This window comes from Crinia signifera, chromosome 6 (genome assembly GCF_055691185.1).
Source record: "Crinia signifera chromosome 6, ASM5569118v1, whole genome shotgun sequence".
Lineage (NCBI taxonomy): Eukaryota > Metazoa > Chordata > Amphibia > Anura > Myobatrachidae > Crinia > Crinia signifera.
The window spans coordinates 136,654,553-136,682,141 of record NC_139222.1 but is presented as its reverse complement, the minus strand read 5'-3'; the positions used below and the strand labels follow the sequence as shown (position 1 = coordinate 136,682,141).

The 27,589-nt window shown below is 43.3% G+C and overlaps 2 long non-coding RNA genes across 2 annotated transcripts in view; one reads left to right on the top strand and one right to left on the bottom strand.

Moving 5' to 3' along the window:
- Positions 1-27,589, bottom strand: part of LOC146008241 (uncharacterized) — a 42,863-nt gene that overhangs the window by 1,746 nt on the left and 13,528 nt on the right. The window contains exon 6 of the long non-coding RNA XR_014444485.1: positions 27,200-27,407. This is a non-coding gene — a long non-coding RNA (uncharacterized LOC146008241). The remainder of the gene's footprint in view (positions 1-27,199; positions 27,408-27,589) is intronic.
- Positions 4,607-10,955, top strand: LOC146008238 (uncharacterized). Its single transcript, XR_014444484.1, has 3 exons — positions 4,607-4,719; positions 9,370-9,445; positions 10,870-10,955. It is a non-coding gene; the product is annotated as an uncharacterized LOC146008238 (long non-coding RNA).

Below are 27,589 nucleotides of genomic sequence, written 5' to 3'. Positions count from 1 at the left end.
GTCTATATGGGTTATTTGCTTCCAGAAATATTGCGGGTCAACCTTTTTTTTCCATTTCTGAAATGTAATTTCATGGCTGTTCATGTTGTTTGAGGGCAGTTTTCTCTGGAACCAAATGGCCCAGTTTCACGGGAGCAAAATCATTTGAAGCCCACTCAAAAGTTCTTCAATATCATACTGGTCTCATGTAAATGGGTCAGTTGGTTCCGAAGGTATAGCTGGCTGGTTAAAGGGAGTGAGGGGTGGTTTTCTCTCCCCCTCACACCAGAAAATGCAGGAACTAGGCTGGTGTAAAAGGGACCAGCCCATTTAATGTCCCTGCATGATCCTGGGACCATATTCCTGGGTAAGTCCCTGCATTTTCTGGTGTAAAAGGGGTATTATTTCAAGTAGCCAGGACCTACAGTGCTCTGAATACAGCCGGGCAGCTCCCTGCTATCTACCCAGCTGTCAATGGCTGTCACCTCTGCCCGGCGGCGGCCACCCCCAGTTGCCGCGAGCATCTATTCCCCCTTGGCAATGAGCATGTAATCCCACATGGCAACGAGCATGGAACCCCTGGCAATTAGCATGGAACCCCTGGCAATGAACATGTAGGTAAGCAGCACTTATGTAGCATAATTTTTAATAGGCATTATGGTGTTTGGCATAATATATAATGGACATTAAGGTGTGTGGCTTAACATGTAATGGTGTCAATTTTTAATGCGCACCTTTGGCGTGCAATACCCCTGTTTATGAAGCATATTGTGAATTTTTGCTCAATCCGTTTTGTATAGTGTGTATATTGGCTCAATCCATGGGGCAAAATGTGAATATTTCCATAATCTGTGTGACATAATGTGAATTTTTGACTCAATCCATGTGCCATAGTGTTAATTTTGGCTCAGTCGGTGTGAGTTTTGGCTCATTCCATGTGGCATAATATGTAAGAGGCAAGTACATTATAAGGGGGTTACTATTGTGTTGCATGATTTGTATAAGGGGTATATGGTGCGGTAAACTTAGGTGACCACATAAAAGGTGCTGAAATGTTGTCTACCAAGTTTTGGCTTTTAGTATTTTTTTTTATGATTGGAGTGCCGCTTCACCGCGCAAGTATTTTAGGACATTGGTGTCCTGGGTCCTGCGGGTGCACCTTTGGAGGGCACACAGCAATATATCTCCCTGCATCCTGTGAGTGTTGTAATTGTAATATATATATATATATATATATATATATATATATATATATATACTGGAGAGGGCAGGAGAGGGGGTCTTGACAAAGGTCTAGACATAGACCGAAACGTTGACCGCGAACCCACTGCGGATAAAAGGTAAAAGGAGATAAAGCACCAGCCAATCAGCTGTGTTTGAAAAAGACAGTTGGGAGTTGATTGACTGGTGCTTTATCTCCTTTTACCTTTTCTCCGCTTTATCTCCAGTTTATTTCTTCTCCAAGCTTAATAAATCTGTCCCTAAACATCTATCTCCTGTGCTTATCCCAACCTTAACTAAAATCTGTAATCTCTCTCTCTTGCTACTGGTACTTTCCTTCTCTGTTCAAACAGGCAGTGATTTCTCCCATTCTGAAAAAAGCACAATTCTGACCCTAACTTTCTCTCTAACTACTGTCCTATCTATCAGCTACCATGCATCTCCAAGCCACAACATTTTAGAGACACTTCAGTCAGGCTTTCGTTCCCAACACTCCACTGAGACAGCACTGACGAAAGTGGTGAATGATCTGGTCTAAAGGCCATTACTCACTACTCATTATTCTAGATTTTTCTACTGCATTTGACACTATTGATCACACTCTTCTCAAACAAATACCACACTCCCTAGGTCTTAATGATACAGCCCTTTGCTGGTTCTTAGCTTACCTATCTGATAATTATTTCAGTGTTTGCTTGTCTGCCTCTACCTCCTCTTCACTACCTCTGTCAGTCAGAGTTACATAGTTACATAGTTACATAGTAGGTAAGGCTGAAAAAAGATTTGCGTCCATCTAGTTCAACCTGGTATAGATATCCATTGCTGATTTGGTAGGTTCTGGTATTTTACAGACAAATTATATTTCTTATTTGTACCCATGGATGTTTTTCTCCAGTAAATGTTTGTCCAACTTTGCCTTGAACGCATTTAATGAGCCAGCCGTTACCACCTCTCTGGGAAGAGAGTTCCAGAGTTTGACTGTTCTGACCGTAAATAAATTCTTTCTACTAGCTGAATTAAATCTTTTTTCTTCTAATCTATACTCATGCCCTCGCGTCCTAGATTCCTTTCTAGTAGAAAAGAGGGTGTGTGACAGTTCCTTATATTGGCCCTTGATATATTTGTACATGTTGAGCATGTCCCCCCTTAAACGTCTCTTTTCTAATGTAAATAGTCCCAAATTGCTTAATCTCTCCCCATAGCTTAAATTCTCCATTCCCCTAATAAGCTTTGTTGCTCGCCTTTGGACTTTTTCTAATTCTATGATGTCCTTTTTATAGTGTGGGGCCCAGAACTGTACTCCGTACTCTAGGTGAGGTCTCACCAATGCTTTATATAGTGGCATAATTACCCTTGAGTCCCTAGTTTCCATTCCCCTCTTAATACATGCCAGAATTTTGTTGGCCTTTTTTGTAGCTACATTACAATGGGCACTACATCCTAGTTTGCTGTCTATTTGGACTCCTAGATCCTTTTCAAGTATGGAATTACCCAGTTCCTCTCCGCTAAGGTTGTAACTTGCACACTGGTTGTGTCTCCCAAGGTGCATAACCTTACATTTATCTACATTGAACCTCATCTTCCATTTTTTTTTTTTTTTTCAAAAAGGCTGAGTGTTAGGTCCTCTGATTTTCTAAATCTATACCTCATCTCTTGGCAAACTAATCAGCTCTTTCGGATTTCAGTATAACTTGTATGCGGATGATACTCAAATCTATCTATCACCCCAGAGTTGTCACCATTGATTATGGGCTGAGTCTCTGAATGTCTCTCTGCCATCTCATCCTGAATGTCTTCTCGCCACCTCAAACTCAATATTTCCAAAACGGAATTGCTTATATTCCCACCATCCAAGAACAGTATCCGGACTATTTGTCGACAACAAGAAGATAGACAGCCATTAGGTCCACACCATTAGTTCGACAACTCAATAGGTCGACATGCTTTTAGGTCAACATACCATTAGGTCGACATACCATTAGGTCGACATGTCATTAGGTCAACATGCCATTAAGTCGACACTGCCATTAGGTCGACAGTGTCTAGGTCGACAGTCAAAAGGTCGACATGGTTTTTTTCACAGTTTTTTTGAGCCGACATGTGCAGACAGGCAGTATTTCATGCCCTACCATCCACTAGGGCGTGGAGTTAGATTATAATAGTGTGCCGAGCGCAGCGAGGCACCGTGCCCGAAGCATCGCGAGCGAAGCGAGTGATGCGAGGGGCTGCGGTTCACTTCAAACTGTGTCCATGTTGATGTGTCGACATTTGGGCAAAAAAAACAGTGCAAAAACCATGTCGACCTTTTGACTGTCAACTTAGACACTGTCGACCTAATGGCATGTCGACCTAATGACATGTCGACCTTATGGCATGTCGACCTAATAGCATGTCGACCTATTGAGTTGTCGAACTAATGGTGTCAACCTAATGGCTGTCTATCTTCTTGATGTAGACAAATGGTCCCGCATCCACAACAACAGTTACCACCCTGATATCTCCATATTCCAGCATATGGGATGCCGGTAGTCAGTATACCGACACTAGCACCCCAACTTACAGTCAGAAGGCTGCTGCCGGGATCCCAACACCGATAAGTAAGCCAAAGCAGGAATCTTGACAGCTTGCATCTGATTGTAAGATGCAAGGCGGATTAGTGTTTGGTGTGGGGGGCTGGGGGCTTTGATTAGGTTAGGCTGCAAGGAGTTTAAGGATAGACACTGCCCATACATGGTACAATATTCCCATACAATGCCCATACACGGTATGAAGGTTAGGGTTAGAAAAATGCTGCCGGACGGGGTCCCGACAGTCAGGATCCCGACAGTCATTAACCCGACGTCGGGATCCCGACTGTTAAAACACAGACGGCCGGGTTCCCGACGGCCGTCGGCTATTTTCCCTCGTGGGGGTCCACGACCCCCATAGAGTGAGAATAGAATAGGTGGCGAGCGTAGCTCGCCACCGTGCCCGCAGCTTGGCGAGCGCAGCGAGCCCGCAAGGGGCTTTGTTGCGCTGGCCACGCTGTCTGAGACCAGGCAGTCGGGATCCCGACGCCGGGATAATGACTGTCGGGATCCCGACTGTCGGTGAATCATACCACACCCTAGAAAAGAGCAAGGAGAGTTAGGGTTAGGCAGTTGGAGGGGAAGGGTTAGTGTTTGCAGGATAAGGGGGAGGTAAAACTACTTTCTGGACCCCTGTAGGGATTTCCTCCTTGAGGATGCCAGCATCGGTATTCTGGTCGACAACATCCCCACTGCCTGCCATCTGTATATATTACTATGTAACATCTCCTGTTTGCTCACATGTATTATCAAAAAGCTAATTTACTGTAACAATATGTGGATATGTTTTCTATTCTCCCTGCAGTTATGTGCATAGCTGATCATACCAGTGGGTTCAACATTTTTCAGCAGAACACTCCTGGGCATCATGGCATCTTCCAGATCAGTGATGGGGAATGGTGTCAAGGAGGAAAATGTGGAAGCAAGAACCTTTGTGATCTACCATGCACACGTACGTATATATATCTCTCAGTATCCTCAGTTCCAATTCCGGATCACAGGTCCACTACCACCAGGGCACCCATTGAAGCTTACATTTTAGCATGCAATATTAGCTTAGCAAAACTGGAAGTGTGTCATAAGTAACTGGGGATGTTATTATTATTATTAGTATTATTATATAGTAGTAGCAGTAGCAGTAGCAGTAGTAGCAGTAGATCCATAATATTTCTAAAATACCAACATTTTCTGCAACACTATAATCAGGATGAACAACAAAACAGTCAATCATGATTAATAATATTGTAAAGCTGGGCATACACTGTACAGTAATCTGGCAGATCATTTGCTGGTAGGAATAAAAAGCTGGTAATGGGGAAGAGCAAATAACAATCAACCATTTTGTCATGCACTGAAAATTTTTAAAAACTTGTCAGAAAGTACAAATAATTGGTTAAATCCATAATAAAAAGCTGCTATACACATGAAATGACATGTCAGCTAACACTTTCTGTATATGTATGTAGTGTTGTAAATGCTTAATTGAAACAATGATACATAGCTAAAAGTGTGCATGGTGTCTAAAGTAGTTTAGTGCCGCTCGAAAGCGAGTGTAAACATTATCTCTGCAAATGATTGGCGTGATGCTATGTCAGTCCAAAATATTTATTGAGAAGGCCCTGCTCTCAAGCTTACAATCTATAGGGAAATAGACATTGATACACAAGGATATGTGTTCTCTATTGCATAAAGTCCACCAGAATGCAAAGACTCTTGGTGGGTTGTATGATATGGTGACCCAGCAATCTTGGCCAGGGATCTGGAGAATGATAAGTGGGAAAAGAAAAGTGAAAGAGGATATGTGTAGACTGTAGAGTGCGGATGTGATTGGATAAGAGAGGTTTATGAAGGTTATGTGGCTGCTTTTGAAATTTGATAAGCTTGCCTAAAAAGGTGAGTTTTCAGGGAACGCTTTAAGGATTGGAAACTGGAGGAGCCGTATTGTATGTGGGAGGATATTGCACAGTGTGGGTGCGGCCCAAAGAAAGTCCTGCAATCATGAATGGGAGAAGATGATGATTTTGAATGAGAGAAGTAGATCTTGTGCAGAGCAAAGAGGTCGAATTGGTAGATATTTTGATATAAGAGAAGAGAAGTACGTTAATGTAGTTTGGTTTATGGCTCTGTGTGTAAGTAAAAGTATTAACCAATGAAGGGACTGACAAAGTAGCTTTGACAAACTTCTGTCAGGCATTGCATTTACATTCATGATGGATTGCAATGAAGACTCTGTATTGGGGAAGACTAGAAAGGAGACTGTTACAATAATCAATGTGGGAGATGATAAGTGCATGTATAATAGGTTTAGCAGTGTCTTGTGTAAGATAAGGGCATTTTGCATGCATGTAGCATGATTTTGAGACAGATTGAATGTGGGAAACAAAAGAAAGTTCAGAGCCGACACCTAGGCAGTGAGCTTGTGGTGCAGGAGTGATTGTCATATTGTCAACAGTGATAGAGAAATCAGGTTGGTAACTACTACTAGTCAGTGGAAAAATAATTAAATCTGTTTTTGAAATATTCTGTTTGAAGTAGCAAGATGACATTCAAGATGAAACCGAAGAAAGGATTCAGTGACATGGATCAATACAGATGGAGACATGTCTAGGGAGGATTTGTAGATTTGAGTATCATCTGCGTACAGATGATATTGAAATACAAAAGAGCTGATTAGTTTACCAAGAAATGTTGTATAGATTGATATAAACAGAGGACCTAAGACTGAGCCCTGCTGGTGGCATGGGCGAGGGAAGTTGGAGATGTAATTTAAATGTATTAAAGAGATGTTTGGGGTTAGACCAGGGGTTCCCAATCTTTTTTTAATCACGGAACCCTAGAGTATAAGAATTTTTTTCGCGGCACCCCTAGGCCAAATTTATTTTAATTAGATTGGATTTATATGCGATTCTTAGGGTCAGTTATGTGGAAAAGGGCAGGAATTGCTTCTGTTTGTACACATTTTATGATTGGCAGCCACCAGCACTGGTTTTGCTTATAAATAATTAACCATTAATAATTTGAGTTGGTCCTGGACTACCAACCCAGGGCACCCCTGCATGTGTCCCAAGGCACCCCAGGGAGCCACGGCGCACAGTTTGGGAACCACTGGGTTAGACGCTTGAGCAGAGATGAGATGAGAGTTTAGAAATATGTTTGTTTGGCAGTATCCAAGGCAATACTATAGGACTGATAGATAGTCTTACAGTATATGTGAGGAAGTCCATTGGATTGTGAGATTTACGCCATTTACGTATTGGTGTAGTGGTGATAATTACATATATTTTCCAATTCCAGGATGAAGCATTAAGAAATACCCAGCAGGACACCAGTTTTCACATTTCTTTCTTTATTACACACAAGTAATTTGTGTTCATCTATAATATACATTATTAAAAAAATTCTAAAAAAAATTATTATATCAGTAGTAAAAGTTATATTTTTAATAGGCCACTTTACAAAGATAATGCTCTCTCTTGTATTTGTGCAACTGTAACTTTAGCATTAGCTACTATCACGGACAAGACACATTTCCCAAAGTAATTCATTTGCATGTACTATTGTCTTATTTTGGCTCCATCCTGAATATAAATGGCCTGATGCATAAAGGGCCTGATTCAGGTTTGCCCGGTAAGCTGCAAAGATCTGAGATGCTGTCCGAACCCCTCCCCCCACCGCCACCGCTGATTCCCCTCATTAAGACACATCCCCTTGCATGCCTCTGCTGTAGGAGAAATTATACAATGGTCGGCAACCATCGAATGATTTCTTGGCTTTGAAAATAAAAGTCAGTGGGAACTGACTTTTATTTGTGAGTTTCGGGACAAAGATGGGGCAGGTGGCTGACCATAGGGGCAGGGGCCGAATTCTGATCACTATGAGTGGTCCAGAATCGGCCACAAAGTTCCTTTTGTAGCAACATTTAGAGAACCTTAGCAAACTGTGCAGGCACTGTGGCAATCACTCTGGTGGTCATAAACACCTCAAAGTAAGTACCCCCTGGTAATTCTGACCTCAGCTGTGGCTCTAAAAGGGGTACATTATAGAAGTTTTACTAAAGCTTCTAAAAATAACAAGTGTTGCCCATATCAACAAATCAAATTTTCCCTATCATTTAATAGTATGCAATAATAAATGACAGTTAAACTCTGATTGGTTGCTATGGGCAACTCCACCACTTTTTGTTTTCTTCAAATGCTTTAGTAAATCAAGGTCTAATTGTGAAATAGGTGTTTCTAGGTGTCAACTGGATGGCAATGTAGTTGATGCACAAAAGAGAACAGTCTTGAAGTAGTGGTCATGATAGTTCTTTGTGATGTCAAAGTTGTGGCCTACTCAGAGCCATGTGAGTGCATTGCCATTCTATTACTAAAATATTCTCAAACCTAATGGTGCCACATAGGAAGCAGCACGGGACTCAGCAGCAGGCCTAATGTGCAGTACAGGAAATTGGAATTGTAATCATACCTTTTAATTGCAAGTTGTATCCAACACTACATCAGTCCATAAGTTGATAAAAAAACATGCACTCAATTTAAAAAATAAGGGCATATTTAAGTAAGTTATATAGTTGGAAAATATAGTTTAAGGACTATCAAACACATATGTAATATCCTGTGTGGGAATTCTAGGAAGTCTGTCTGTATTTTTAAAGAGGCAAACCTTTAAAATGAAAAACTTGGTATTACCATTTAAATGATTTCTGCTTTAAAAATAAGGGCATGCTTGTGAGGAATTCCAGCACAGTCTACAACTCACAGGCTCAGAGGCAGGACTACCATTGGTGCAGCTGGTGCATTGAACTAAGGGGCCCACTACTGTCTCCTACTGCTGTGTGGCATATTGTGAACTGTGAACTTGGGTTGGGGTGGAGGAGGGGGGCCCAAATTATATTTTTGCACCTGGGCCAACTCACAAGTTCTGCCACTGCACAGGCTATTATCTATGCCTCAAGGTGTTCATTTGTGCCACATCCCTCCTACAGGGGGTTATACTGATTCACTCGGAAAGGCACAATCACTCTCTAATGGACAAAACCATATGCACTGCAGGTGGGGCTGATGTAACATGTGCAGAGAGAGTTAAATTTGGGTGTTTTATTGTTTCTGTGCAGGGTAAATACTGGCTGCTTTATTCTTACACTGCAATAATGATATCAGTTTGAAGCACACCCCCCCCCCCCCACACCCAAATCTAACTCTCTCTGCACATGTTACATCAGCCCCACCTGCAGTGCATATGGTTTTGTCCATTAGAGAGTGATTGTGCCTTTCCAAGTGAATCAGAATAACCCACACAGTTCTTACTATATCATAGCACACATGTAATATACATACAAGTATAATATTGCATACATGTTATTGACATTCTTTCTTTATTTGAATCTTTTGGATATTTATTTGCTAGATTAAAAACCAGGGACATTATATATAAATTACCTTCTATAAGTTAATGTTTTATGTTATTTTAATAAAAGCATCTAAACTATGATATCCTATTAAGAATGATTTCTCAATAATCACATTTTCAGTTGTAGCAGTTAAGTTATGCTAAGTATGAACATATAGAGGAAATATACAGTATTATATTTGTCTCTTTCCTCTAGACTTACAAGACTTAAACCTAAACGATGATATACAATGTGCTATGAAAATCTACAAACTCCAAGGACTAAAGGCTTGGTACGTGTACTATATGTATTACAAAGTGTCAAAAACAACACTCAGTAGCTCTCCCCCCATGGGGTGTGGTATGATATACCATAATGTTGACATTTATCATGTCGACATAAGAAAGCTGACATGGAAATAATGTTGGTTATGACCATGTCCACATTCCTAATGTAAACAGCAATGAAATGTTAACATATTAGAATGCCAACATATCATCCCCGGTGGTCAAATGGTATCTGGTCTTGAGAGCTGCAGCAGCTCCAATGCAGTTTCCTGGTCTCATTGGTCATGTGACTGGTCATGTGACTGTGACTTCCGGGTTATAGCTAGGATCCTTCAGCATTCCGATGTCCCTACTCCAAACACTCCTCAGAGTGCCTAACCATAAGCTCCCCACTACATCATAACTCAAACCTACTATTGTAGCCTAACTGACCTAGACCCATGTTGACCTTTTCCCATGTGCAGGGCCTTAACTAGGGGGGGGGGGGGGCTGGGGGGTCACGTGCACTGGGCGCTGGAGGGGGGCGCTGTCAGGTCCGAGGACAGCCAGCGGAGGTCCGGTCACCGGCAGCGGGGTTCCGGGTAGCCGCTGTAGCGGCAGCTTGACTCCGTCTGTCTTCACTCTCTCCTACTAGCGGGGCGGCGGGAAGCGCTGATGATGACTTTGAAAAGACTTGCCGGACGCTGATTGGCTGAATTCAGCCAATCAGCGTCCGGCAAGTCTTTTCAAAGTCATCACCAGCGCTTCCCGCCGCCCCGCTAGTAGGAGAGAGTAGAGACAGACGGAGTCAAGCTGCTGCTACAGCGGCTACACCAGTCCCTGGAACCCCGCTGCCTGTCCCCCGATCCCCGCTGGCTGCACACAGGAGTTATGTAACTTGTCAGCGTGGAGGGGGGGGGGTCTCCGGTGCCAGGACCAAGGCGGGCATTTGGTCCCCCCCGGTCAGGGGAAGGGGGGGCACCAAATGACTGCCTTGGCCCGGGCGCCGGAAACCCTAGTTTCCGCCCTGCCATGTGGACCTAATGGTGTCGACCTAATGACTGTCTACCATCATGCTGTAGACCAAATGACCGCATCCCCTGGATACATCAGCGTTGTAAGGGAAAATCTGTCACACTACTTCAGTGGCACCAAAACCCTGTCTGTTTTCACCAAAATCTAGACCTGACTGACTGAGCTATGCTGGCTCCAAATTATATTTTATTTATGTAAAAAAGAATATGGGAATACAAACTCATCATTTATTTCCTACTAGTGGCTCTACTGCACGTTAATCCTTAATATTAAAAAGTTTTCCACAAGGTGTAAGACAACACTTTCTGAGCCCTGTGGAAGCTGAGGAGAGAAATGTAGTACCCGAGGTGTAACCTGGGCTAATCTGTTTGGGTTATTGTCTGATGTCATTTATGTTTTCTTTCCCTTTCCAAAGGCCTGAATGGGAAAAGAATTGTGACCAAAAAGATCTCACATCATATTCAAAAGGATGTTAGATGAACCAGCTGAATGGAAACCGACAAAGTGATTCTGATTCTACTAATATAAAATTACATTTCTTCATCTTCTATTTCTTCCTATGAATAATAATCTATAATGGATAACCAATTAAACATTATGCAATCTTGACATTTGTGACTTTCTGTTTTAATAGTTTACACAACATTGGGGTTTAAAAGCATTCTATAAGTATTAGAGATCAGAACACAATTCATAGCTGCAGTTCTTTAGTACAGTAACCTAATCATGGTTCAAAAAGGGTTGATATTGCCTAAATGATAAAAAAAAAGGACAAAAAGGGGCCAAGTGTTTCTTATCTGCCAATTTCTTTTTTTGTGTGTTTCTATTACCGCTTTCATATCGTATGGCTGAGTCACTCTCTATACACAGGGCTACCCAAGTTAAACCCATCTTATAATGTGAGTCGAATTGCTGGCTTGGTCAACCCGGATAATAAGGTTTGTTGCCTTCACACTGCACCTTGACCAGGTACACCCAACAACAACAAGGCAATAGCCAGTGTTATTGCCCCAATGTGAAAGGGGTATATGTTACTAATACAGACATAATTAGATGAGTGCAGAGCAGGCACACTTTTCATTTATTCAAGTCACATACCTCAGGAACTGCAGATGGTTGAGTTCTGTGAATCTTATTGTTTATATTACATGTTGTGGTCAGATTCTCTGTTGCACCCCATTTTTCCATACCATATGCTTTGGAGAGCTTCTACCTCTTTAAACCAATGAGCCAGCAAGAGTAAACCCATGAAAAAGCATACTATATTATGTCTATAAGGATCCTTCTAGTATTTAATGCAGGTGGCAACTGTGGAACTTCTAAGACCTCACCCCTATACTTTCCCTTGAGTCATACTTCCTACATTGCTGCCCCCTCCTCCTTGTACTCTGTTGTGGGTGCAGAGGGCCTCCAGGAAAAGCAGGGCAATTGGCCACCTTCCCGGGGGGGGGGGGGGAGGGGAGTAGGTTGAAGTTTTGCCTAGGGTGCTGAGAAGCCTTGCACCGGCCCTGGATGTCAGACCCAGAGCAGTTTGATTTCTATGCATGAATTATTTACATAAAATTGCCATCTGTAAGGACTCTCGCAAACAGCATGAGCTTCAATGGGAGGGAAAAAGGATAAGGATCTTTCAGGACTTTCATTTGAACTCTCAAAACAGCAGAGATCCTTTTCCTCTGTTTGCTCCCGACTAGTGGCAGAGGGCCAAATATTCGCCCTCATGTATCCTGCATGTCTCCGCATATTTCTGGCTGACACACATTTCAATTTCTCCTGCCTGAAGATGCCTCAGCCTTCTTACGAGAAAGACATTCCGCCACTAACACAGATATCTCCGACCCACCTGAGAATCAAGTGTAAACCTATCTCATACAGTACCCCATACCACCAACTCAACCTTCTGTTTATAAGTTGAGCTTGAATATCTTTGGACGACATCATCTTAATTTTCAACAGCACTCACCACTTTACCCCTAACTCAGCGCTCTAATTAAATCTGCCTCATGGAAGATGCCTAGGCAAGATAAAGGTATCTAACAAACATTCTATCAGATTTCATTCACCGACAAAACGCCGTAAGGTACTGTTATATCTCCAGAGGCAGTCCCTCGACATTGTGTGCATACAGGAATCTCATCTACCCCCCCCCCCCCCCCGAAATAGTTAAATTACAAATGTAACGTAAAAGTGGACGGTTTTGGCCTCCGCCCCCTATAATAGTAAATCAAGAGGGGTAATTATTCTCTGCTAGAAATCACTCCCAATAACCGTAACACATTCATTAGCAGATCCAGAGGGTAGATACCTAGTAATTACAGCCATTATCGCTAACAACATATATGCCATATGCTCGGTTTATGCTCCTAATGCATACCATAAATGGATCAAAATCCTCCCACCAAAGATAAATACAAACATAATACTGTGCGGTGATTTTAATTTAACATCACTTCCGATTCTTGATAGGTCATCCTCGCCAGCAACCCCTAGACAGCCTCCTAAAATTGGTATACCGTATTTAACAAAATCCCTTAACCTAATAGATACATGGGCCCTTATTCTGATCGGTGCGGCCGGATCCGATTATGCGGCCAGGACCGTGCGTGCGAAACCCCGCCTTCCATACGGAACGCCAACTCCGTCCGTACGCGGTAAGAAGCTGGCCGAACGGACCGCACGTGTGTTTTACACGGAATACGCCTCCTCCATCTAAGGGAACCTCCCCCATCATTCGATGGTCGCAGACCATCGAATGCAGGACCGAGTGCTCCACCAGCTCCCGCAACCTCAGACCACACGGACATTTTTCCGTGCAAAAGCAGGGATCTGGGCAGGCAGGGATCTGGGATCTGGTACAGACATAATTAGATGAGTGCAGAGCAGGCACACTTTTCATTTATTCAAGTCACATACCTCAGGAACTGCAGATGGTTGAGTTCTGTGAATCTTATTGTTTATATTACATGTTGTGGTCAGATTCTCTGTTGCACCCCATTTTTCCATACCATATGCTTTGGAGAGCTTCTACCTCTTTAAACCAATGAGCCAGCAAGAGTAAACCCATGAAAAAGCATACTATATTATGTCTATAAGGATCCTTCTAGTATTTAATGCAGGTGGCAACTGTGGAACTTCTAAGACCTCACCCCTATACTTTCCCTTGAGTCATACTTCCTACATTGCTGCCCCCTCCTCCTTGTACTCTGTTGTGGGTGCAGAGGGCCTCCAGGAAAAGCAGGGCAATTGGCCACCTTCCCGGGGGGGGGGGAGTAGGTTGAAGTTTTGCCTAGGGTGCTGAGAAGCCTTGCACCGGCCCTGGATGTCAGACCCAGAGCAGTTTGATTTCTATGCATGAATTATTTACATAAAATTGCCATCTGTAAGGACTCTCGCAAACAGCATGAGCTTCAATGGGAGGGAAAAAGGATAAGGATCTTTCAGGACTTTCATTTGAACTCTCAAAACAGCAGAGATCCTTTTCCTCTGTTTGCTCCCGACTAGTGGCAGAGGGCCAAATATTCGCCCTCATGTATCCTGCATGTCTCCGCATATTTCTGGCTGACACACATTTCAATTTCTCCTGCCTGAAGATGCCTCAGCCTTCTTACGAGAAAGACATTCCGCCACTAACACAGATATCTCCGACCCACCTGAGAATCAAGTGTAAACCTATCTCATACAGTACCCCATACCACCAACTCAACCTTCTGTTTATAAGTTGAGCTTGAATATCTTTGGACGACATCATCTTAATTTTCAACAGCACTCACCACTTTACCCCTAACTCAGCGCTCTAATTAAATCTGCCTCATGGAAGATGCCTAGGCAAGATAAAGGTATCTAACAAACATTCTATCAGATTTCATTCACCGACAAAACGCCGTAAGGTACTGTTATATCTCCAGAGGCAGTCCCTCGACATTGTGTGCATACAGGAATCTCATCTACCCCCCCCCCCCCGAAATAGTTAAATTACAAATGTAACGTAAAAGTGGACGGTTTTGGCCTCCGCCCCCTATAATAGTAAATCAAGAGGGGTAATTATTCTCTGCTAGAAATCACTCCCAATAACCGTAACACATTCATTAGCAGATCCAGAGGGTAGATACCTAGTAATTACAGCCATTATCGCTAACAACATATATGCCATATGCTCGGTTTATGCTCCTAATGCATACCATAAATGGATCAAAATCCTCCCACCAAAGATAGATACAAACATAATACTGTGCGGTGATTTTAATTTAACATCACTTCCGATTCTTGATAGGTCATCCTCGCCAGCAACCCCTAGACAGCCTCCTAGAATTGGTATACCGTATTTAACAAAATCCCTTAACCTAATAGATACATGGGCCCTTATTCTGATCGGTGCGGCCGGATCCGATTATGCGGCCAGGACCGTGCGTGCGAAACCCCGCCTTCCATACGGAACGCCAACTCCGTCCGTACGCGGTAAGAAGCTGGCCGAACGGACCGCACGTGTGTTTTACACGGAATACGCCTCCTCCATCTAAGGGAACCTCCCCCATCATTCGATGGTCGCAGACCATCGAATGCAGGACCGAGTGCTCCACCAGCTCCCGCAACCTCAGACCACACGGACATTTTTCCGTGCAAAAGCAGGGATCTGGGCGGGCAGCTGACATCCGGCGATGTCATATGTCCGCCCCTACACGTGCGTCACGGCCGCATTACCATACGTACGCCCAGCGTTTGCATGGGAACGCCCATGAAACGTGGGGCGTATGCATATGGTAATGAGCCCGAATAGCCCTTCACACCCCTCTCCACCCCCTGTTCGGAGTGTTCACATATCATGCGGGATTTGGCCGTACGCCCCGCTCGCACATGCGCAGAGACGCCTCTGCACATGCGCAGACACAAAACATCGGCGGGCCGAACGCACGCGGATATGTCCGCACCGACCAGAATAAGGGCCATGGAGAGCAACACACCCGACACATCGCGAGTATACCTGTTTATCTGCAGCCCACCATACCCAGTCATGTATCGACTACATATTGGTCTCTTCCTCCATTTTCCCAGAAATGCAAGACTCCCAGATACCACCTATATTCATCTCAGATCATGCTCTTATACATTGCACGTTTGTAACATCCAAAGAGAGATCAAATTATAAATCATGGAGATTCCCTTCCCAACCTTACTACAGCCTGGGAAGAATTTCACACACATAACTCAGAACATCTTGCCACTAATCCATCGAACTATTGGATGTCGGCCAAAGCATTCCTGAGGGGTTCAATCATGACTTATGGAAAATGTCTCAAAAGATGCATATCTCAAGATTACATCTCTTTACAGTCTTCCCTCACTGATGTTTTCACCAAATACACCAAAAACCCTACGGTGACGAATAAAACTGCATACAACATGCGAAAATCTTATTTGACGACTCTCTTCAGGCTTCGACAGGCAAGCTACAATTAATTTCTAACTACCGTTTCCATATCTTCCATATAAAACAGGAAAACTCCTTTCTACTATTCTTCGCTCTGACAGGTCCTTTATGCTCATTCACCCCCTAACCAAAGCTGACGGTTCCCTTACTACCTCTAATTCACCAATCACACAAGTCATGACAGACTTTTATACTTCCATTTATGCTGCCCCTAGTTTAGACATTAATACGACCCCCCCCCCCCCCACAGCACTAACAATACTCCTACATACACCTATCCCAGGGGTGGCCAACCTAAAGCTATAGAGCCACTCCCCTCTCATACATTAACCCCTTGAGTGGGACGTTGGAAGCCCCCCTGTCCCCCCCACACACTCATCTCCGCTCCGGCATTTGTACGCTGGAGCTTTCCTGCCACCGCTGGCCCCTCTGCCTTATCCGCCTGTCACATTCAGCAGTGACATCGGCAGCATCTTGGGGGATGTTTGGTGCGGCTCAGGAGGACTTGGGTGCCTAAGCGCTTTATAGTCCCCCCGAGCCGCACCAAATATACCTGAGCCTGCCGCCGACGTCACTGCTGCTGTAAAATGAGTGGAAGCTGGCAGCATGCTGGCCGAGTCAGGGGTGCTCTGGCGTACGCCGGAGCAAAGGTGATGGGGGGAGACCGGGGGTGTGCGAAGTAGGGGGGCTCTACAGGTGCTGCGCTAGTGGTGCACACCTGGACACCTCTGGCGCGCACCTATTCTAGATTAGTGGTATGCCCAGAAATTTTCCGGGACAGCCCGCTGCGGCAGCACAGCTGAGCCCTGAAAATTCCCGGGCATACCATCCAAGGAGTTAATGCGGCTCCTGGCAGAATGGGTGGCACTCCCCTGCGTTTTTTTATAATAAGCACACTGTCACAGCAGCATATGAATTATCATCGTTTCAGGTGCATTTATTGGAGCACCTTTCGTCAGGATACAAAAACGAAAGGTTTGGCTGGTCATAGACACAAAAATGGGGCTTGGCCTACTTCCAAATCGACCATGCCACGGTGTGCGCATGTTGTTAGCTCTTTAGCTTGACTACAGATATTTTTCGGCTCTTTACATCTGACCGGTTGGCCACCCCTGACCTGTCCGATAGACAATCGGATTCCCTCCCATATCCCACTGTCCCTGAAGACCTAGTGCACTTCCTTATATCCCCCATAACATTGGAAGAGGTACTCGGGTGATAAAAACCCTAAAATATGCTAAGGATCCTGACCCAGATGGGTTTGTGAGCAATTTTTATCGTATGTTCCCTGATAGAATAGGTCCGATCCTAGGGTCTGTTTTTAACTCTATATTAGTAAACGGTTCTCTCCCACCTTACTTTAATAATGTAATAATTAAAGTTCTACCCAAACCAGGTAGGGACTTGACCAATCTTGGATCCTATAGAGCCACATCCCTCCTCAATAATGGCTATAAAATCCTGACCAAAAAATATGAGCTGACAGACTCATCCCCATTTTACCATCCATCATACATCATGACCAGACAGGCTTTATTTCAGGTAGACATTCGGTCCATAATGCCAGAAAAATCCTAGCAGCAACCCAATCCTTCCCTCTAGATAAAATTTCAGATACACAGGCTCTACTGCTAGCAATCGACACAGAAAAGGCCCCATTTATTTCAAACAATGAGTAGATTTGGCATACCACAAACATTTATAAATTGTATACAATCCATTTACACGACGCCTACCTCCCAAATAGCATGTAATGGATTCCTGTCTACCCTCCTTCCCCATTCAGAGAGGCACTAGACAGGGATGTCCCTTATCCCCCCTTCTATTTGCTATAGCCCTTGAACCTCTCCCAATAGCCCTCAGGACAAACCCAGAATCAGGTATTTCAATCAACACTACTGAACTAAAACTCGCCCTTTTTGCTGATGACATGATACTATTTGTCACAAACCCCCTGATGTCTATACCTGTTATAATGGAAGTTATCCAATCCCTCAGTTCATTTTCAGGCTATAAAATAAATGTCAGTAATCATTAATTAATGTCATTAATTCTACCCATTACCCCTATCCTGTCATCCCTAACCTCTCACCCCACAATTAACTAATTTCACATACAAGACACTCACATCAAATACCTAGGAGTCCTCATAACGTCTAACCCCCGACTCATCAATAAAACAAACTTTACCCCGCTTTTAACCCCTTACCGACGCAGCCTGTTTTTGCCTTCCTGACAGAGCCCTTTTTTTCAAATCTGACATGTATCACTTAAGTGGGGATAACTTTTTTTTGCTTTTACTTATCCCAGTGATTTTGAGATTGTTTTCTCGTGACACATTGTACTTCAAGTTAGTGGTAAATTTTGGTCGATACAGTCTGTGTTTTTTTGTGAAAAATACCAAAATGTCGTAAAAAAATTGAAAATTTAGCAATTTGCAAAATGTTAAATTTTCTGCTTGTGAGACAAATAATCATACCACTCAAAATAGTTAATAACTAACATAGACCATATGTATACTTTATGTTTCCATCATTATTTCAACCTTATTTAAATTTTTTTGGACACTAGGAGGCTTAAAATATGAATAGCAAATTCTCAAATTTTCAAGAAAATTTCAAACACTGATTTTTTTAGGGACCAGTTCAGTTCTGATGTGACTTTGAGGGACTTGTATGTGAGACACCCCCATAAATGATGCCATTTCAAAAACTGCACCCCTCACAGTATTCAAATCAGCATTTTGGAAGTTTGTTAACCCTTTAGGTGTTTCACAGGAATTAAAACAAAGTGTAGGTGAAATTTCAAAATTTCAATTTTTTTTTGCAGATTTTCAATTTTAATACATTTTTCTAAGGAACACAGTAGATTTTACTAGAGAAATGTGACTAAAAATTGATTCCCCCAATTCTTTTGTTTTCATAAATATCCTATATGTGGCCCTAGTGTGCACGTTGACCAAACCACAGGCTTCATAATAGAAGGAGCACCTACTTGATTTTGGAGCCTCCTTTTTATGAGATTATTTTTTAGGCACCATGTAGGTTTCTAGGCACCATAAGATGCTAAAAGTTAGGAACCACCCCACAAGTGACCCCATTTTGCAAACTACACCCCTCAGGGAATTCATCTAGGGGTATAGTGTACATTTCAAACCCCCAGGGGTTTCACCAATTTTGGTACAACTGGGCTGTGAAAATGAAAAATTACATTTTTTACACAAAAATGCAGTTCTGGCTCAAAATTTTTCATTTTCACAAGGAATGAAGGAGACAAAGCACCCCAAAATCCGTGCCCCAATTTCTCCCGAGTACGGCAATGCCTCATATGTGACCAAAAAATACCATTTGGGTGCATGGCAGGACTCAGAAGGGAAGGAGTGATATTTGGATTTTGCAGCACAGATTCTGGTGGAATGAATGGTGGGTGCTATGTCGCATTAGCAAGACCACCGAAGCACCAATACAGTGGAACCCCCCCACAAGTGACCCCATTTTGCAAACTACACCCCTCAGGGAATTCATCTAGGGGTATAGTGTACATTTCAAACCCCCAGGGGTTTCACCAATTTTGGTACAACTGGGCTGTGAAAATGAAAAATTACATTTTTTTACACAAAAATGCAGTTCTGGCTCAAAATTTTTCATTTTCACAAGGAATGAAGGAGACAAAGCACCCCAAAATCTGTGCCCCAATTTCTCCCGAGTACGGCAATGCCTCATATGTGACCAACAAATACCATTTGGGTGCATGGCAGGACTCAGAAGGGAAGGAGTGATATTTGGATTTTGCAGCACAGATTCTGGTGGAATGAATGGTGGGTGCTATGTCGCATTAGCAAGACCCCCGAAGCACCAATACAGTGGAACCCCCCACAAGTGACCCCATTTTGCAAACTACACCCCTCAGGGAATTCATCTAGGGGTATAGTGTTCATTTCAAACCCCCAGGGGTTTCACCAATTTTGGTACAACTGGGCTGTGAAAATGAAAAATTACATTTTTTTACACAAAAATGCAGTTCTGGCTCAAAATTTTTCATTTTCACAAGGAATGAAGGAGACAAAGCACCCCAAAATCTGTGCCCCAATTTCTCCCGAGTACGGCAATGCCTCATATGTGACCAAAAAATACCATTTGGGTGCATGGCAGGACTCAGAAGGGAAGGAGTGATATTTGGATTTTGCAGCACAGATTCTGGTGGAATGAATGGTGGGTGCTATGTCGCATTAGCAAGACCCCCGAAGCACCAATACAGTGGAACCCCCCCACAAGTGACCCCATTTTGCAAACTACACCCCTCAGGGAATTCATCTAGGGGTATAGTGTACATTTCAAACCCCCAGGGGTTTCACCAATTTTGGTACAACTGGGCTGTGAAAATGAAAAATTACATTTTTTTACACAAAAATGCAGTTCTGGCTCAAAATTTTTCATTTTCACAAGGAATGAAGGAGACAAAGCACCCCAAAATCTGTGCCCCAATTTCTCCCGAGTACGGCAATGCCTCATATGTGACCAAAAAATACCATTTGGGTGCATGGCAGGACTCAGAAGGGAAGGAGTGATATTTGGATTTTGCTGCACAGATTCTGGTGGAATGAATGGTGGGTGCTATGTCGCATTAGCAAGACCCCCGAAGCACCAATACAGTGGAACCCCCCCACAAGTGACCCCATTTTGCAAACTACACCCCTCAGGGAATTCATCTAGGGGTATAGTGTACATTTCAAACCCCCAGGGGTTTCACCAATTTTGGTACAACTGGGCTGTGAAAATGAAAAATTACATTTTTTTACACAAAAATGGAGTTCTGGCTCAAAATTTTTCATTTTCACAAGGAATGAAGGAGACAAAGCACCCCAAAATCTGTGCCCCAATTTCTCCCGAGTACGGCAATGCCTCATATGTGACCAAAAAATACCATTTGGGTGCATGGCAGGACTCAGAAGGGAAGGAGTGATATTTGGATTTTGCAGCACAGATTCTGGTGGAATGAATGGTGGGTGCTATATCGCATTAGCAAGACCCCCGAAGCACCAATACAGTGGAACCCCCCCACAAGTGACCCCATTTTGCAAACTACACCCCTCAGGGAATTCATCTAGGGGTATAGTGTACATTTCAAACCCCCAGGGGTTTCACCAATTTTGGTACAACTGGGCTGTGAAAATGAAAAATTACATTTTTTTACACAAAAATGCAGTTCTGGCTCAAAATTTTTCATTTTCACAAGGAATGAAGGAGACAAAGCACCCCAAAATCTGTGCCCCAATTTCTCCCGAGTACGGCAATGCCTCAAATGTGACCAAAAAATGGCAGGACTCAGAAGGGAAGGAGTGATATTTGGATTTTGCAGCACAGATTCTGGTGGAATGAATGGTGGGTGCTATGTCGCATTAGCAAGACCCCCGAAGCACCAATACAGTGGAACCCCCCCCACAAGTGACCCCATTTTGCAAACTACACCCCTCAGGGAATTCATCTAGGGGTATAGTGTACATTTCAAACCCCCAGGGGTTTCACCAATTTTGGTACAATTGGGCTGTGAAAATGAAAAAATAAATTTTTTACACAAAAATGCAGTTCTGACTCAAAATTTTTCATTTTCACAAGGAATGAAGGAGACAAAGTACCCCAAAATCTGTGCCCCAATTTTTCCCGAGTACGGCAATGCCTCATATGTGACCAAAAAATACCATTTGGGTGCATGGCAGGACTCAGAAGGGAAGGAGTGATATTTGGATTTTGCAGCACACATTCTGGTGGAATGAATGGTGGGTGCTATGTCGCATTAGCAAGACCCCCGAAGCACGGTGAAATGATGAACCTAATAATCCATAGATGTGTGGTATATTTTAAAGCACTCCTTCATACATAGGCCGGGTTTGTCGGGGCAAGTTTCACAGTGGAAAATAGTTTGCTTTCGTATTCCCTTTTTATAGCAAACTTTGCACCTTTTTTGTGTCCTGCCCTTTTTTCCAGTGGAGGGGATTTCGTTAGAAAAATGCTGCCCTGATACAATACGGGGGCCAGTACTAGAAGTACTGGGGCCAGTACTAGAAGTACTGAGTCCCTCTGCCTGCTGGTTCCCAAATATTAGGCCCTTTATGACTTCCTCTTGAAAGTGCATAAATGTCCCCGTCTGGCTGGTAGAACGGAATAGTACGTAAGCGTTATACAGTGCCATCTGGATGATATACAGCTTCTTATACCATATTTTTGTTTTCCGCAGGGCACTGTACGGCTTCAGTACCTGATCTGAAAGATCCACTCCGCCCATGTACTTATTGTAATCAAGGATACAAATAGGTTTTGAGGTGTGGGTACTGGTACCTCGTACAGGGATGGAGGTGGTACTGTCTCCATGAATTGTTGTCAGTATAAGGACATCCCTCTTGTCCTTATATTTGACCAACAACATATTTTCGGTGCATATTCCCCTGCTTTCACCCCTTCTCATTACTTGGGCAATGTGCGTTTTTGGGAGGCCTCTTTGGTTCTTACGCACAGTACCGCAAGCTGCTGTACCTCTTGAACCAAGGGCCTTAAACAGGGGGATGCTGGTGTAAAAGTTATCCACATAGAGGTGATAACCCTTATCCAGGAAGGGGTGCACTAAATCCCAGACAATCTTTCCACTAACACCTACGAGGGAGGGGGTGCATTCTGGCGGTTCAATTCTTGTGTCCTTCCCTTCATATACCCTAAACCTGTGGGTGTACCCTGAGGTACTTTCGCACAGCTTATACATTTTTATGCCATACCTTGCCCTCTTATTGGGAAGGTACTGGCGGAATTTAACCCTTCCTTTAAAATGTATAAGTGACTCGTCTACACAAATGAATTTTTGGGGGATGTACATCTCAGCAAATTTGGCGCTGAAATGATCAATGACCGGCCTGACTTTGAATAGCCGGTCAAAGGTGGGATCATCTCTGGGTGGGCACTGTGCATTATCGTTGTAATGCAAAAATTTAAGGATCGTCTCAAAACGAGTCCGGGTCATGGCCATACGATGAAGTGGGGTGCTGTTGAGAACATCTGTACTCCAATATTGCCTAATTTCTGGCTTTTTAACTATGCCCATATGTAACACCAGACCCCAAAACGTCATCATCTCTACTGCATCTACAGGGGTCCACCTAGCAAATGATGACGTGGGGTTTTGGGCAATAAACTGCTGGGCATATAAATTACTTTGGTCCACCATTAAATTTATAAAATCATCAGAGAATAAGACTTTGAAAAAGTCAATTTCTTTGAGGCCTGTACTATCAAATTGGATTCCTGGGTTGGCCAAAAACTCAGGAACCTGGGGCTCAAAATTGTCTGTTGGTGGGGTCCATACGAGATCAATCATTGGGGGGGGGGTCTCAGCTGCTCTACGGGGGTGTCTTTGAGGGGGTCCCTCATCACTAGAGGAGGAAGAGGAGCTTAAGACAAATGCCAATTCATCGCTTACTTCACTGTCTGTGTCAGTGTCAGAGGCAAGAAGGGCATATGCCTCCTCCGCTGAAAACAGTCTTTGCGATGATTGGGACATTTTTATTATTTTTAAGTGTAGTGTTTCAACACGTGTATAGTGTAGGGGGGGGTACAAACTTTATTTCAACACGGGGGGTATGTAGTGTGTATGTAGTGCTTTAACACGTGTAAGTTAAAAGAAAAAAAAAAAGCTCCTGCGCCAAAAATTGAGCACAGATGTTGGTCAGTAACGTCCGTCACTGATCAGCGCTCAGCGGGCCCAGGACACCCACAAAAGCACCGTGGGTGTAAAAACAATTAAAAAAAAAAACCCACAGCACTCTCCAAAAAAAAAAAATTAAAAATAACTGCTGATGAGTCAAAGGCAACAGAAATTTGATAAAAAAAAAAAAAATTAGATCAACCCTGTGCCAAAAATGCTGATCAGTGATGTACGTCACTGATCAGCGCTCAGCGGCCACAGGACACCCACAAAAGCACCGTGGGTGTAAAAACAATTAAAAAAAAAAACCCACAGCACTCTCCAAAAAAAAAAAATTAAAAATAACTGCTGATGAGTCAAAGGCAACAGAAATTTGATAAAAAAAAAAAAAATTAGATCAACCCTGTGCCAAAAATGCTGATCAGTGATGTACGTCACTGATCAGCGCTCAGCGGCCACAGGACACCCACAAAAGCACCGTGGGTGTAAAAACAATTAAAAAAAAAAAACCCACAGCACTCTCCAAAAAAAAAAAAAATTAAAAATAACTGCTGATGAGTCAAAGGCAACAGAAATTTTATAAAAAAAAAAAAAATAGATCAACCCTGTGCCAAAAATGCTGATCAGTGATGTACGTCACTGATCAGCGTTCAGCGGCCACAGGACACCCACAAAAGCACCGTGGGTGTAAAAACAATAAAAAAAACACCCCACAGCACTCTCCAAAAAAAAAAACTGCTGATCAGTGATGCAACACTGATTAGCAGTGAGGGGCAGCAGGCACACAACTGTGGGTGCAACCTGACAGGGTATATATAAAAAAAAAAAAAACCTGCACCCCAAAAAAGGTGCTGATCAGTTAGTTTATACTGATCAGCACAAAAGGGGGGCAGCAGGGGGCAGCAGATACAAAATTATATCACACAATATCTATATCTCTGACACAATGACGCTGCAGCAGCAGCACAAGCAGACAGGAAGCAAGAGCAACCAGGAAGCAACCAGTAGCTGGCAGCACGGATGCCACCAACGCTGATCAGGTCAGTATAGGGCACAGATGGGCACGGAGACCGCTCTGCACGCTGTTCTTGACCGGAATGGCGGCTGCAGGGCTGTCTGCGTTATCTTATTTGAGGTGTAATGGCTGTGATTGGTCCGTCGGTCCGACGGACCAATCACAGCCTTTGGGGGCAGGTGGGGTGAGGTGGGATGACCACCAGTGACACCATTACACCCGGTGGTGATTGGTGCTGTACTTAACAGCACCAATCACCACCGATCCCTGTGTCACCGGCGAACGTTATTCGCCGGTACACAGAAAACGATGTAATTGGCTGTTTACATTGAACAGCCAATCACAGCGATCGCCGATGGGCGGGGGCATCGCTGCCCCCCCTGGGCAATGAGGGAAGATGTCTGCTGTCAGGGACAGCAGACATCGTCCCTCTGTCACCGCGTCTATAGACGCGGTGACAGTTAAATGGCATGACGTACATTTATGCCATGTGTCGGGAAGTACATCCCGACCATGACGTAAATGTACGTCAAATGTCGGGAAGGGGTTAACAAAAATAAAAACCCAACTCGACTGCTGGACCAAATTACCTATTGCCCTGCAATATATTGAAATAAGACCTTTTGTTTTTAAACAGGCTCATGTCCCGATTCTTATGGAATGGGAACAGACCTAGAATGGCCCTATCCAAATTACAGCACCCTAGCTACAAGGGTGGCCTGGGAATCCCTTAATTTCAGGCTTACGCTTGGTAGATACACTTCAGATATATTGCAGATTGGCTAGGTGATCACTCTTTGTACACCGATTCTACTCTGGACAAATCTATATTTCATCAATTCTCTCCCAGTGCACTCTTACACACACAACTCAAAGGAATCCCTGCACCCCTACTAAACCATATCCTATTCCACCCCACGTATGATGCATGGATGCAAGTTAATAAGAAACTGAATAGGACTCCTAACATATTCCCCTTCCTACCTATCTGGGGAAACCCTAGCTTTCCACCATCATTATCAAATCCTGCTTAGGCAGATTGGAAACGTAAAGGACTCGATTTAGCCACAAAATTGTTCGACCCGGGCAGCACTATTTTTACCTTCACCAGTCTACAAACTAGATATGACATACCCAGAACTCATTTTTTCATGTTTCTACAAACCAGACACTATACCAACCCATTGATTTCAGCTATACTCACCGCAAAACAACCATATCCTCTACTCTTCTACTTTGACACAGTACATACATAAGAATGCAAAACTTCTGATACCTATTTCACCCTTCTCCAAGCCCTCCCAACTAGGTGATTCTCGGATAAAAGGTATCCCGGGGACATACACTCACAAAGATCTTTTGGTACTTATGTATTATCTGGGCTCCCATGGTAAATGCACCCCATTTTTTCATACCCCTATTATCCAACTACGCATGGAGTTGATTTTATATAGTGTGGCGAGCGCAGCGAGCCACCGTGCCCGAAGCGTGGCGAGCGCAGCGAGCCTCGCGAGGGGACACGGTCTCATAAGAAAAACGGGAGCCCAGATATTACATAAGTACCGATCTTTTTCAGGGATACACAAAGACTATGTAAATTTTGCATTCCCCATATCTACAAGAAGTACATTCAAAGTACTGATTCAATTAGTATTATTTGACAAAAGATTAGTACAACACAACTCTCACCTTACTCCCCAAAAATATCTATGAAAATGGGAACCCTTTAATAATTCTTTAGACTCACAACAAAAAACCACAGTGTCCCTCTAGCATCACATTATGTCAACATACTGTACACAACACTGCAACCAATAGTATATACCCTAGCCATTGATTAGATAAAGATAACTCTATTGACACACACCCTTGTTACACTGAGTGACACTAGTGGTAACTGTCTCTGGAGATGACACATGCCTCTCATATAATAAAATTACTAAATATGTTCCGAGTCGGAATACTAGCTGCTCGACCAGGGTCTGAAGAAGTGGAGAAGAATGATCCAGGTGATCAATCTACAGACTATACAATTTACCCTCCCCTCACATGTTATCCTTATGTGCTGAGTCTGTGTTATGTCTAGTCCATGTTATATGTCTCTAAATCTTCCAATGGTAAGAGTTCGCTGAAGTAGCCCCTCCTGTGGCTCTGTTTCTGGTGATAAGCCCGCCCCCCTGCCTCAGTGAGCTAGGCGGGAGAACTGGGTTCCACCACCACACCGGGACCACTTTAATCACTGAATATAACATTTATCAGCCAGTTACCACATAGGTTTTTTGCTCGACAGGTGACTTACCTCCAATAGACCACAGAGGAATACCTTAGTCTATAGCCCCTATTTACTTTATATTTTTCTTTTCTTTCTGTTTGCATTACAGGATTGTATGTTATTGGTTTATCAAGTAGAAGTAAACTCTTTAATTTGATTCCACTAGCATACACCTTGTCAATATAAAATAACTAGAAGATTTAAACTTTGGCAATACCAGGTACTTCAGCTAGTTAATAAAAAACAATAGTAATAAATTCAAAACATGGGTACAGCAATGAGAGAGATAATCATGGATATAAACAAAGCAAATCAGGTTATAACCCAGATAGCAGTGTACATACTTAGCAGAAAGCAGCAGTAAGTGTACCAGGGTCTATAATAAGAAGGATGGGAAAATATCACTGTTGGTAGACAGGTCCACAGTTTATATACAAGTTTTTAAGAAAAGGAAGCCAATCATGGCACAGCATATCCCATTGCAGACACTAGCACTGTCTCTCAGTCTTCAATAGTGCTTGATAGCTTCTACTGATGGGGAAATTACTCCCTCTAGTGGCAGAAAAGAAGAAAGGCATCTTATTAATTAGTAATTATACGGTAGTAATTTAGGGTACTAGTGTATTATCACGGCGCCCGTCGCGTCGCATCGCATACCACTAATTAAGGTATGCGATGGACCCGATTTGAGGCTTTTCCCGGGATGAGTGTACAATTTTAATATTGCGTCGATT